The sequence below is a fragment of the Lissotriton helveticus genome, chromosome 6 (genome assembly GCF_964261635.1).
Source record: "Lissotriton helveticus chromosome 6, aLisHel1.1, whole genome shotgun sequence".
Lineage (NCBI taxonomy): Eukaryota > Metazoa > Chordata > Amphibia > Caudata > Salamandridae > Lissotriton > Lissotriton helveticus.
The window spans coordinates 1297994053-1298008318 of NC_136067.1; the positions used below are offsets into that span (position 1 = coordinate 1297994053).

Consider the following 14266-nt stretch of genomic DNA (forward strand, 5'->3'; position numbering starts at 1 on the left):
GAACTGGACTCTCTTGCGAATATCCTTGAGGAAAAGAATTCATACATACAGCCAGTTAGCGCTGATCTAGTGGAAATTCCCACCTGTATATCATCGCCCCAAAGCATTCCTGTCTGTTTTGTTGATGATTCACCGCCCTCATGTAATAGAGCGACAGGCAAAAGGAAAAGAAGAGGGGGCGGGCCAAAATGTAAAAGAGCTAAAATCTCAAAGCCAGTCAAAAAGGGGTATAAGTCAATGGGTGTGGGGGTTTCTACAGAGTCTGACAATCCACTGCGTTCCAATTCTACACTAAAACCTCCTTCTGTCACGCATGGTGATGGGTCTCTGATGGGGCAGGTTGAACATTTGATTAGATCCTTATTACTCCCTATTATTGAGAGATTGAGATTAGCCACTGTCAGTTTGGATAAATTGGAAATAGCAGTTAAGGATAATTCTCAAATGCTACACTCTTTAGTTGGCGAAAGGAGGAAGGGCCAAGACCACACTGCCATTCCCAAACAGGTAGTCACTAGAGGTGAACAATTACCCACTATTTGTAAATCTCCCCTGCAGAATGGAAAAAGATTAGTGGTACACAATGATGCAAGTCTGATAGATCTAGGAGGCAAATACACATGCTACGAGACTAACAAGGGCCACAATGGGGCATTGCAATTACATCAGGAGGCTCGTGTAGAACCATCGAGACTGGCATCTGGGCATTTGCCCCCCCCAAAAATTGGATCTAGTCACAGGAAACCAATTTATACTAGACATACCCCCCAAAGTGCTCCTCTAGTGGTGGTCATGGCTAATGTTCCCCCTCTTCGTGCTGGTTTAACAGAGGGATACTACCAATTAAAGTCTAAGGTCACGCATTGGTTTTCAAAGAATCTGGAAGAGGGCCAAAAAGTAGGACGCGATATTCTCATGACCCGTAGAGTAGGATGGGTGGGTCGCTCAAGGAAGACTAGAGAGGGTGACTGCATAGTCATAAATTTTAATAACCCAAATGCAGTTGCTAGGATTCTCTGGGAGACAGAAAAAAACTCATTAGTGAGGGGGCAGGGTATTAAAATGTTGCCCCTCGGGTTCTTTTATAGACCTGGTACTCAGGGAGCACCCACACATAGGATCCCCATATCGAGGAATTTTAACAGCCAAATTCGCCCTATGGGAGGACAGGGGATGCGGCATATAACTCATTTGACATCAACTGGACCCAGGAATGGGGGAGAATTAAGGGACAGAGGCGAAGCTGAAATTACAAATATATTCAATGCCCTGTCAGGGCTCAATGATTGCGACTGACTTGGTCCTAAACATGTTGGCCGTAATTCGGAGCATGACTCTAATCCCCCCCATGACCACCCTCTCAATGGGGTGCCTACGACGAAGGGTAATATTAATCCAGTAGATGTCGTTGGTAATGCTATTGATCCTGATGTACCCCTGGCAGGCACTCCTGGGGAACCAGTAAATAATCTCATGGAGGGTGTGGGAAGTCTGGTGTCTTGGAATATAGCTGGCATGCGTCATAAACAGGAGTCACAAGAATGGGTAGATTTTGTAAATAGTTTCGATGTGTGTATGTTCCAAGACACATGGATGTGCGAACCCTCCTTTCTCCAAGGGTATTTGAACTACTCTGTTCCTGCAACCAAAGGCCGAAAGGGTCGTCCAAAGGGAGGCCTGACTATCTGGGTGCGGCAATGTTTGCCTTTTTCTGTCAAAGTGGTTGAATCTGGTAGCCAGGATATCCAACTTATAAAAGTAGATATGGGCCTATCAGGGTGTCTTGATATATACAATGTATATGCCAGGGGTAATAATGGGGGGAAATCAGAAGTTCTAGCGGCTTTGGTTACCTTACTTGAAACCCATTCCCTGGATAATAATATCATAATTGCCGGTGATTTTTACCGCACGTTTGAACCTCTGGATATTTGTGACGATCTCGTTGGGGCGGAAGAGGATAGGCAATGGGGAGTTCCCAAAATAAATTTAGCCCTGTTAAACTTTGGTCTGAGGACATTATTTGTTTAAATGCCATCTGTCTTGAAAGGGGCCTTAGGGCTCTAAATGGGCGAACAAAGAGTGACAAGGGGGGGCTTGTACCTTTGATAATGGACGAAATAGGAGCAGGATAGATTACGTTCTGTGTAGCCTTAAACTATGGAAGCTAATCTGTGATATGGAAGTTAAGCGTAGGCTCAAAAGTGACCATGACCCTCAGTGCGTAGTGCACAAATGGTGGACATTTTTAAAAGGGAATCCAATTATAGAGTGGGATGGTGTCCCCTTGCCTGTCCCTACTAACGACATGCGTCGGCTAAAATGGCCTAGTGTTTTGGCTAAACAACAGTCTATGGCTAGTATAAACATAGAGGTGGACAGGGCGATAATTGCCCTGGAGGAGGCTAATATAGTCACGCCAGGGTCAAATGAAGTAACAGCTATACATGATAATCTCTTTTTTGCTATTAAATCCCACTTTCAGAAACCGGTTAGGAAAACCAATAGGGCACCTATTAGACCTGTGAAGTGGTATAACGCGCTGTGTAGGAAAGCCAGGCTAGCTCTGGGCACAGCTATTAAGAGCAGGGAACAGGTGGCTATTCGTAGTGCCAGAAAGAACTACAAAGATAGTATAGCCACAGCAAAAAAAATGTGGGATGAGCGGCATTGGAGTGAACTACGGGAGGCAAGCAGGTCCAAAGATTCCAGGCTTTTCTGGAACATTGTTAAATGGGGTAGAGGCGGTCTGCCCGATTGCCCCGATAATAATGTCCCGGAGGAGAATTGGGTCAAATATTTTAAGCCACAATATGCTGATACTCCCCCTGGCTCTGAGATGGATGGTTTTAAGGCTGTGTATCCCAAAGATAATTTTTTTAGTTACAGAGAGGTGTTGTTGGCCCTAAGTGTAGTGTCTAGAGGCAGAGCACCTGGCTTGGATGGGGTCCCGGCGGATCTTTTTATTAACGATAGGGAACGCTGGGGTAAATATATTTTTCTTTTTGTTAACGCTGTTGCCCAGGGAGCATTGGTTCCGTCATCCTGGAAGGGTGCAATTATTATTCCAGTATACAAGAAAGGCGATCGGGGTTTGCCGGGTAATTACAGACCCATAAGCTTCATTGCCACCATCTAAAAGGTGGTGGGGAGGATGGTGGTGAACAAGCTTATGGACTGGGTTGATGAGAACAATGCATTATCCCCCTATCAGGCCGGGTTTCGGAAGGCCACTAGTACGGTGGATCAGGTGTTCCGCTTTACTCTATTACGGTGGCGAACTGTGGTGCTAGGCGAGGGCAGCCTGTATGCAGCTTTTGTGGATCTGCGGGCTGCCTTCGATCTGGTCCCCAGGACTAAACTGTGGTCAGTGCTGTGGAGCCTGGGACTACCGGAGGAACTACTGACTTTGGTTATGAGGTTGCACGAGGCGAACTTCGCCAAGATACAGTGGGGTAGACAGGGTGAGGTCACCGCCGACTTCCCGGTCGAGCGGGGCGTTCCGCAAGGGTGTGCGATGGCCCCCTTGCTCTTTTCATTGTTTATTAACGGGGTAGTAGCAAGAATGCTGTCTGTTAATGTAGATGCACCCTTGTTGGCGGACATTAAGGTGCCAATTTTAATGTTCGCAGATGACACCTTTATCTTATCAAAGACCCCGAGTGGCCTGCAGCGTGCTCTCTATATTTTTGAAGAATTTTGTGGGGAGCACGGTTTAGAAGTTAATGTGGCTAAAACCAAGCTAATTATTTACAACCCCCACCGTAGTTTCCGATCCAAGGTGTTCATGAATCATCGTCCCTTAGAGGTAGTCAAAGCTTTTACCTATCTTGGTATCTATGTAACTAACGATCTAAAATGGTCCCAGCATATCGATCTTGCGGCACTAAGGCACAGACAATTAGCTGGAGCCCTTGGGGCTGAGCATAGAAAATCAAAATCTAAACCAACTACGCCAGCACTACAGGTATATGAAGCAAAAGCCCTTGGCTCAGCATTGTATGGGGCTGAGCTGTGGGGTTTTGGGAAGCTCTACTCAATACAGAAGTCCGAAAATAAGTTCTTTAGGGCAATTACTGGTCTTCCCAAAAGTACCCCTTTGCTCCCCCTTAGATATGAGTTGGGCAGAAAGGCTGTAGAAGATTTGGCGAAGCTTCGCCCGATCTTGTATTGGAGGCGGCTCTTGAATACCCCAGAGCTTAAACATTATGCCGTGGGCTTTTTTACGATGATCGAAGCTGATCTATTTCACAGGATAAAATGGTTAAAAGATCTCAGAACCATGTTATGTGTGCTTGGCCTCCAATTCCTTTGGGATAACCCGGCAGGTGCACTTTTTCCTAGCAAAAAAACATTAAAGGAGCTATATTGGGACTATGTGGCCAAGCGGGATTGGAGAAAGACTGATGCTGGATCTATGACAGGTCGCTTCTTGGAAGCTAAAATCTCCCCTAACCAAGAACTCTATTGGAACAACATAACCAAGCCAGGGGACAGGAAGCTTCTATTTCAAATGAGGATAGGTGCTCTCCCTCTCAGGTCCCTAACTGGTAGGTGGAGGGGTTCAACTAATACTACCTGCCCCGCCTGTGGTTCTCCAAAGGAAACTATTGGGCACTTTTTATTTTCTTGTCGAGCCTATGTCGTCCCAAGGCGAATTTGGCTAATACCTGTCTGTAAAAATGTAGGCACCGCTAGTGGCTCAGTAGCTCTGAGAATTATCTGCACCAGCACTTGTTTGCCATTTGCTATAGCAATAGCTAAATTTCTGGGGTGGGCATGGTCTATTAGGCAGAAAGCCATAGCCGAGAGACTGCCTATATAGGGATTGTTTTACTGATCTCATTTGATGTAGTGTGTCAATTTTAATCATATGTATTTTTCTTATGTTTTTTATGTATTGCAATTGATTTCTATCTGTTCGAGGCAACTATTTAATGATGTTTTAAATTTATGTATGTATTGTGCTTTTATGAGAATTACTCGAATAAAGCCTCTTTGATTGATTGGTTATCTTGTTATGTTTTACTGCGTTCCCATTGGCCAGTTGTTTTGCTTGGCCCTCTGGGAACTGTAGTCTTAGTGCTTACCTTTTCTGCTATTTAAATAAACGCAAGATTAGAAAGCATAATATGAGCCTCCGGTCTTGCCATAAAATTGCATGTTAATACTATTTGCTACTTAAAATTAGTATGTATTACGGGGGTACTCAATAAATAAGCGGGTTTCTTTTTGCAAATCCCAGCTTCATCACCACCACTAATACCACCACCAATACCACCAATACCAGCACCACCAATACCACCACCATCAATATCACTGATACCACAAATACCAACATCACCACCTCAGCGCCTCTAGCTCACTAGTAATAGCAGGGGCACTGTACAATGCCGGAGCTGCAGCCGAGACCATCCCTCCCTCCATTCCTCCATGCCAGCCATAAAGCACAACCCGCCCTGCACCAGGAGGTGAAGCCAGGTACCTACTGCAGCTGGAGTGTTTTTTATAAGGCCAAATATAGCAATGACATTACGCAATGCCACACTGCACACTCAAATCACGGAGAGGGCAGGAAATAGCCCCCCCCCCCCCCCTCTTCTTCCTGAGTGCAACAGTGTATACAAAGAGCGAAAGGTGTTGAAGCGCTTTGTTATTGTTTATAGCCCAGATCATAGGTAACTGTCACTTCACACTTTATGTCTGTGTAATTGACAACACTTTTACATCATCTTCACTGCACTATTTATTACTACTTTGAAGCCATCGCAAGCCAGTCTCTTTCTCTGATATTTACAATCTAAGAAGAGGTTGAGAAGGCCCTTTATTTTAATGCAATAGGTCTCGCATTTGCACGAGTTTAAGCTATTAGTATTGTAAATTACAACGCCTTTTATTTATATTTTAAAACCAAAACATAAATAAAAGTCATTGTCATTTACAATGCAAATAGCTCAAACTGGTGTGAATGTGAGACCTATTGCATTGGAAATGCTTGTTTGTTTTGTGTGTGCAGTGTTCAAATAGCAAAAACTCAACCCCAAGGTTTTGGAGCGCGCGGCAGTTACATTAAACAGGGTCACCTTCGTTTGTGAGGAAAGGAGAAATTAATTTGGTTAACGTCGATAGATATCAAATCAAAATCCTAACTTTGCCTATAATATCACTAAATAAACATAGTTCACCGCCGCCAACTAACTAAAAATTGGATCATTTAATTTACTGTTTTCGACTTAATACTTACATATGAGCACATAACCATGCTAATATTGATAACCATGTTTCATAATATTTTCCCGTATTTAATTATTTTCTATTTTAACAGTAGATTGTGATCATCAGTGTGAATCAGAAAGGAGAACAAAGCGGTTGTTAAGCACCTTAGAACTCGAGAGTAATCATGAACTCATCCCTCTCCTATCATCATGTTCTGTTTCTCCCTGAGGAGTAACAGGTAAGGATCAACCACACTGACGATGCCTCGCCTTGCCACGCATAAAGTACTTGACATAGAAAGATCTTAGGAAACGTAGTGCGAGCAATTTGGCAATTAACATCACTTTCCATTGTTTAGCTGGAGTGTAAAAAGTATTTTTTTTTCTTATTTATGCATGAGAATGGATGATGCTCAGCAAAATTGCTTCTCTTTGGGTTCCCAGTAGACTGTGCGGTTTTTATTTACATATATTAGCATCTCAAGTAGCATGGAAGATCAATAGATGCTCTTAGCCCAACAGCGGCAGCCATGTTACAACTCAGAGAAAGATATTCACCACAACAGAGAACGAACGGCCCCGTAGGTTTGTTTCGGAATTAGGTATTTTAGTAGAGCTTATATGGGCAGCAAAAAACCATCTTACAAACTTCTAAATAAAAATCTTTACTAAATTACATTTTCGATTACATTTCGGGTTCTTTCGAAAGTTACTGGCATACCTATTTTGATACTCTAAAATACAGACGGATTCATCGATAGGCGAATAATAGAAATGCATTGAAAATTCACAAATTGATTTTCCCCTACAATTGCTTTAAATGTGACTTTTGAGATGCATCGTGTTCGAAAGTGGATTTTGATGTGTTTCTTCTCCGAAATCCTCGCCGCTGCGTATGCGCATGCGCACTGAGATGTCCACTATTTCGTGCACTGCTTACTCGTGTGCTCATGCCTCTTGAAAATACATTTTCTGCAAATATTTAAGAAAGGTAGACACAGCACCCTCTTCTCACATATGTTTTGGGTGCTTCTGCTTTTACTTGTTTTTCTAAAGAAAATATGAAAAACATCTATTAATTACCCGGTCTCCCCACAAACAATCTTGTGAGACCTACTGGAAATTCGTAGAGCAACAGCTTTGTGGTGTTTTTCTGTTTCTCTTTTGCGTGTATTAAATATTAAAACGGTTCGGGGCAGATTTAAATAAACCAAGGAGCTTATTTACAAGCGCCTTACGCTACTTTTGAATAATTTTTAACATGGGAATAGCGACGTACGAGAGGTCCAAGGGGCTTGTAAATAAGCCCCTAAGGCACCGCGGTGCAGCAAGTCATTTTGCTGCGCCGCGCTGCGTTAGTTTCGAAGCACAGAGATGCAACATATTTACAACAATATGTCGCATTCCTGTGCTCCCCCCTTCTCTGGCGCACAAACTGCTGCAATGTGCCCACGCAGGTACCCTTGCACCACGCCTGCGTCACAGGGATAATTGTTCATGTGCAGGAAGGTTTCCCTTCCTGCACACAAACAATCAGAAATGGCGTTTTACAACTTCTATGTGTGCTGCATTAGCACATATAGAAACTTGCAAAATGTCATTGTTTTACTGATTGTTTATGTGCAGCAAGGAACACCTTCCTGTTCATAAACAATCACCAGAGTTGCTTTCCTCTTTCTATGTGTGCTGCAGAATGCAGCACGCATAGAAATGGGGAAAAAAACGAGGAGAAATGAATACATTTCTCCTCGTTTTTCCCCCCTACGCCTCCCCTGGGGAGGCACAGCTTTCAGACTAATTTGGAAATGTGTCAGGTTCAATGGGTGTTGCGTGGGAACACCCACAGCAACACGCATGGAACGCTCCTTTCATGCAAAGTGTTGCGTTTAAAGGGATTGTATTTACAAAGATAGAAAAAGTTAAGCAGGTTTTTTTTCTGCCCTTGTAAATATGGGCCAGCAAAATGTGCTGCTGGTGCGTCACAAAAAGTGACGCACCGGTGGCGCAAGGGGCTTGTTAATCTGCACCTTCATGTCCTCAATTGAAAAATCGGGGAAACACGAAAAAGTGAATACAAAAGGGCAGATTTACAAGCCCCTTGCAAAACTTTTGCGTCACCGTTGCGTCACTTTTGTGACGCATCAGCGGCGTAAAAATTGCAGCCAATTTACAATGTGACACATCTAGGGAGGTGCTTCATGTTGTAAAGCCCTGCATCACATTATACCTGTGTCAGGTATAATGTATTCAAGGTGGGTGTTCCTAAGCAGGAAAGCCTTGTATAAATAGTTGTACCTACTTCCATGCTTCTCTCATTCCTTATGTAATGTACTTTGTTCTTTTGTAAAGTGCTCTGACACCTCTGGGTAAAGTTTGCGCTATACAAAAATGCATAAATTAATAAATACTTAGGGGCATATTTACGTCTTCTGGCGCATCTCTGCAAATCAGCAGGGATGCGCCAGAACCGATGCGTCATGCAATTCCCTCCTTACGCCACCACAGATGCGCCACATTTACAATGCGGCGCACCATGGTGTAAGGAAGGGCAGATGCGTGACGCATCATGTGGTGTACGAGCGGCGCATTGCTGGAGTCGCGTCGCAAGCACGACGCAACTCCAGTAATGCTCAGGTCTGCCCAATACTTAACATGCTGCGTCAGTTCTTATGCCTGCTTCAAGCAGGCGTAAGGAATTGACATAGCAGCGTCGCAGAAGTGCCCGCGTGAAATCTTGTAGATTTCACGCAGGCACTTTTGCGAGGCACACAGGCGCCGGAACGCCCACCCTGTGTGGGAACGCCCCCACTGTGGCGCTGGGCTTTATAACGTGACGCATCTCCCTAGATGTGTCACGTTGTAAATGCCTCGCAGGGATGCGCCACGTTTACGCCACTGTTGCGTGACGCAAGGCGGCGTAAACGTGGCGCAAGGGGCTTGTAAATCTGCCCCAAACTATGAAAGTCTGTTGCCCTCTGTTTCTAAGGTGTTTCATAACTGAATCTAATATTCTACTTCTGTTTTTAAATTTCATTTAAATTTTATTTAAATTTGGCATGGAAATTGGGAATTGATTTCTAAGCACGAAGGGCTGCACAGTGTGCCATGAAGCGTTGGACAACACCAAGTGTACTTATCTGATGTTTAACGTTCATATTGTTGAGTGAGTTAGACAAGGCTTGTCTAAAGAAATGTGCAAAAACTCTATTAATGTGAAAGCGCAGTATGTGGCGCTTGAAACAACCACAAATTGAAGTAGTGAAAAAAAAACATGAAGGCGTCTGTGCAGCTGGGGGAGGTAGCAAGGAAGAAGCATCTTTCAAACTTTAATGGCTGAGTTAGTAAAAAACAGTTTTGGAAATTAACAGCGCCCGCTTTGCACGGCCTCTGTGCAGGGGGTTGGTCATATTTATAGCTGACGTTCATTAAGTTAAAGCGCGCATAGTGTGCCGCAAATACCCCCCCCCCCAAAAAAAAATAACAGCCACCATTGCTTAAGCAGGTGTGCACTCTTTAAATTATTTCCCATTAAAGAAAATAGTGCTCACCGACTAGATAAAGCAGGCCATGTAAGACCACAAGTAAAAAGTCCAGTCATTATGGGAGGTTACAAATGCAGTCAAGGCGGTACCAAGGAGGAACTAGTTAGCCTATTCACGAATGAAAAGCAGCGATTTTGAAAGGACTGTAACAGGAGCCAATTAAAAAGATGGGTGGGGAAATGGGCAGAGCTTTTATTCCACTCCTCAATACAGCATGGGCTCGCAGAGTAACGCATGCGCTGCCCAGGCTCAACCTAAAAAATTGCTTTAGAAATGTAACACCGGTCACCAGCTGTCTGCCCTGCTGTCTTACATGGCTGAAGTTCTGCAGTCACACAGTCACACCAGCTCAAAGCTGCCCGAGGCAGTAGGCAGTTTTCCCAGCACTGACTAATTCTTAGTAAGTGAAAGACCTGCTGGAGAGAGATCAGAGTTTTTTTCTAGTGGCCGTTTCGAGTTGTCTCAGACTCTCCATATAGTAGTGCAGAGGGTTAACATGCCTGCTGCAAAGAACGTGTACATTGATATCACCAAAATGTATTTTATGTAGCTAGCTCAGTGGGTTATTGCATTTGCCACAGAGGTCCTTTTGTTACTTGTGGTTCATCCACACTTGCGGCTGAGCTTGGGAGGAGGTGCTGTGCTTAGACATAACTTATGGGTGTAAAAGCTCCTGCTGGAGTGTTACTTGTGGGTCCTGCAGTTTTCGTGCAACAATAAAAACATCAAAGTTAACTAATGATTAATGTTGCTAGTTAAAATGCATGTTGCAAAGATCAGGTGCTTGACACCAGTTTCAAGATCTAGAGTTTCTCATGCTCAAATAAGTGTAATTTCTGATATGTTTCTTTTTCATTGGACTGCACTGCTTGATTTTGCCCGCGAGAGTGTTGGGGAAGCGGTAGGAGGAATGCAGCCCCATTAACGCAATCATGTCTCCAGTGAGGGCCCTTGCATTTTTGGTGCTTTGCAGTAACTTTAAGATCTTCTTTTAGTTTGTTGTTTCTGAAATGGGTGTAATTTCTGATATTTATACATTTCCCTCATCTTCATTGCTTGAATTTGCTCGCGGGAAAGTTTCACTCATAGTCGTTGAAATATCAATCTGAATTCCACATAAAGTATGAAAATGTCACACATAGCAATCTGAAACCTTGTACGCTATGCACAACTGACAGTCCTTTATTTCTATTTCAACTTTTAACTCTTTCATCAAGGTTAGGAAACCACACTTGGTCTCAGAGAGCTCTCTTAGTGGCGACAATGCCACGATGACCCACGTGGGCTAGTTAAATGACTTGTTGTCTCAGACTCTCGAGAACGACAACTTTCGAACCCTGTAATATAATGCCTTCTTGAGTAACAGAAACTTCCCAAGAGGTTGAGTATGTTTCTTCCAGGATTGATGCACTGGCGTAACAAAACTTGAGAGGGCCCTCCTGCAAGGTACATGGAGGGGCACCCTCCGGACTCAGTCAGGAGGTCTCCAGCCAGAGTACCTTACTGAGGGGGCCCCCTGGAGCTTGGGGGCCCTCCGCACCGCAGGGGTTGCAGGAGCTTTTGTTAAACCACTGGATAAATGTGCAACAATGCGCTTGAGGGCAAGCATATCTTGTTTGGAGTTCGTAGCAGCAAGAAATTGTTCTATAGATATGCTTGACTTGACTATGAAGTTAATATATACCCTCAGCCGTTTTACAGGTTGTGCTGTGACACTGCAATGGTACACGTGAAAAATAGTCCGCCGGATTTTGATCTTCCCTGGTCCATGCATAATAGTGTAATTATACTCTTGCAATCGCAACCCCCACCACTCGATGTGAAAGGGTATCTTGGCTTTCGGATTACCTAAACTTGTGAGGAACGCCTAGTGATCAGTGACAAGGGTGAAGTGCTTTCTGTATAGAAACATATGGAAGTGTTCACAATCCCACACTACAGCCAGGCTTTCTTTCTCAGGTTGGGAATAAGCACATTCAGTCTGCAACAGACTCTTGCTTGAATAGGCCACAATGTGTCTCAGAACATTGTTGTGTCCATTGTGCAGGGCACAAATTGCACCCAATCCTACCAGGCTTGCATTTGTATGTAGTTTTGGATTAAAATAGACCATTTCAGTTGTGTTCCTAATTGCAAGTGTTTTTTTTTTAATGTGTTTTTATTGTTGCATGCATAGAGTCATATTTAAAGGGATAGACGTTCGTCGGTGCAGCGTCAACATTCAGCTGCATCCAACCATTAGTGCAACTTTTCAATTTTAATTATTTAACTCTTAACTGTAAAGGTCATGGTGTGGAATCCTGGCGTAATTCAAACAAAGCATCATTGTGATGATTAGGTATAGCATAGCGTTTAAAGTCTTCTGCATCATATTACTCACATCTACAATTTCAGTCATGAGGTCCCGGAGATCTCTGGACCTTCTCCCGCCACCCCCCTTTCCCGCCTCCCATCCCGCCCCTACTCCATATCATCGTCTTCTCCTGAGCTGTCTAATTCTTCCTCTTCTGGCAGCGGCTCGCATAAGTCCCCCCTATACGTGTTCCAAGGTGACCATATTTTATTCCATTTACGTGGGTTGGCTCTCTGTTGATAAATCGCCCTTTCCACCATCATAAGCATGTCCATGTTCCTGCACCACTGAGCCAGGGTCGGTGTCTCATGCGCCCCCCCATTTTTGCGCTATGTCTCGCTTTGCCAACATCATTCCGATGACCACCCACTGTCTTCCATGTGATGTCAGGTTGTTTGGGCCCCATACATTCAATAAGCAAACCCTGGGGTCAGGAGTGATTGGGATTCGTAAAGTCTGGGCGACCGTGCGTGTTACCCTATATTGGGGCAGGTCCATAGGGTATGGAACAATGTACCCTCTTCCCCACAATTTCTCAGGCAGTATGGGTGTTCTGCTCTATGGATTCTATGTAGTGTCGTGCGGGTGTAATAAACTCGGTGTAATATTTTAAATTGAACTAGTCTAAATCTAGCCGATATACCGGCTTCTTTGGGTGACGCCATTGCTGCATTCCAGTTTGTCTCATCCAATTCCCCTATCTCGTCCTCCCATTTTTCTTTCAGTTTCAGCAGTGGGTCGGGTAGGTTATTTATCAGTTTACGGTAGGTGAGGGAGGTGGCATTAGTTTCCATGTAGTCCGTAAGCAGTCGGTCCTCTAATGGAGCTGACTCCGGGACATTCGCACCTGGCTCTTTCGCTGACATGAGTGCATGCCGAATCTGTATGTATCGGTATGTTTCATTAACTCCCAATTCGTAATGTTCCCTCATGGTCTCGAATGAAACCACCGCATCCTTTGTCCACATATCGCCTACCGTGGAGATTCCGATGTTGTCCCACTGATCAAACCCTTTGCTGTGTCTCAGATTACCCAGGACTTTGGCATCCCATAAGGGTGTGAGTCTGGTGATCACTCCCTCCCAGGTTAGTCGTTTCTGGGCTTTATACCATAGTGTTACAGTGTGTTTGGTCGGGCCTCTCAGTTTTGCTACCAGTCTCTTATTGTAGAGTGGGGCCAGAAGGGTATTCGTGCCTAGCTGACGCCTATCCGCTAAGTATGCCGGGTCCTCTTGCGGGCTATGGATCCATTGGTTGATCACCTTAAGGTGGGCCGCCCAATAGTATAGTTCGAGGTTCAGGAGTGCTATCCCCCCACTGTACCAGTCTCTAACCAATTTCAGATGTGCGACCCTAGCCGGCCTGTCTCCCCATAATAGGCCAGACAGTTGAGTGAAACTTGGCGAAAGAATGACGATGGGACCATCGCTGGCGTGTTTTCCAAGACATATAGGAAGCGAGGCAGTGCCATCATCTTGAAAAGTGCCGCTCTGCCTAGTAGTGTTAATGGGAGGGTTTTCCAGTGACGCACGTCCGCTTTGAACCTTTCGAGCAATGGCCTAAGGTTCAGGTCCTGAAAGGTTGTGTGGTCCCGCGTGATTTGGACCCCTAAGTATCTGAAAGAGACGGTCTCTGCTAGTAATGGGCAGTCAGCACTTAGTGTCGGCGGTGTGCCGTGTATCATATAGAGTACCGACTTCTGCCAGTTGATTTTGTACCCTGAAGTCGTTCCATGCCTCTCACACAATGCCAACAGGACCGGGATACCAGTTGTTAAGTTTGTTAGGTATATTAACATGTCGTCGGCATACAGGGATACTCTGTCCTCCCAGTCGCCTCCCCACTGTATGCCCTTCAGTAACTGGGTGGTCCTGATGACAGTGGCCAGTGGTTCCAGCACTAAGGCGAACAGTAGCGGTGAGAGTGGGCACCCTTGTCTCGTACCCCTCGCTAATGGTAGCTCTCTCGAGATGTGGCCATTGGCCGCCACTCGAGCTACGGGGTTCGTATATAATAGCCTGATCCATGATACGAATTTCGAGCCGAAGCCCATGTGCTCCAGTACCGCAAAAAGATAGCGCCATTCTACCAGGTCAAACGCAATTTTGGCATCGAGTGAAAGAATTGCCGCTGGTTCTGACAATAACGGGGCTCGT

The 14266-nt window shown here is 44.8% G+C and overlaps 1 protein-coding gene and 1 non-coding gene across 2 annotated transcripts in view; one reads left to right on the forward strand and one right to left on the reverse strand.

The window, feature by feature from the left end:
* Positions 1-14266, forward strand: part of LOC144762684 (uncharacterized) — a 955001-nt gene that overhangs the window by 537694 nt on the left and 403041 nt on the right. The gene's annotated exons all lie outside the window — the stretch shown is intronic.
* LOC144765404 (U8 small nucleolar RNA) lies at positions 6348-6477 on the reverse strand. Its single transcript, XR_013597395.1, has one exon. It is a non-coding gene; the product is annotated as a U8 small nucleolar RNA (small nucleolar RNA).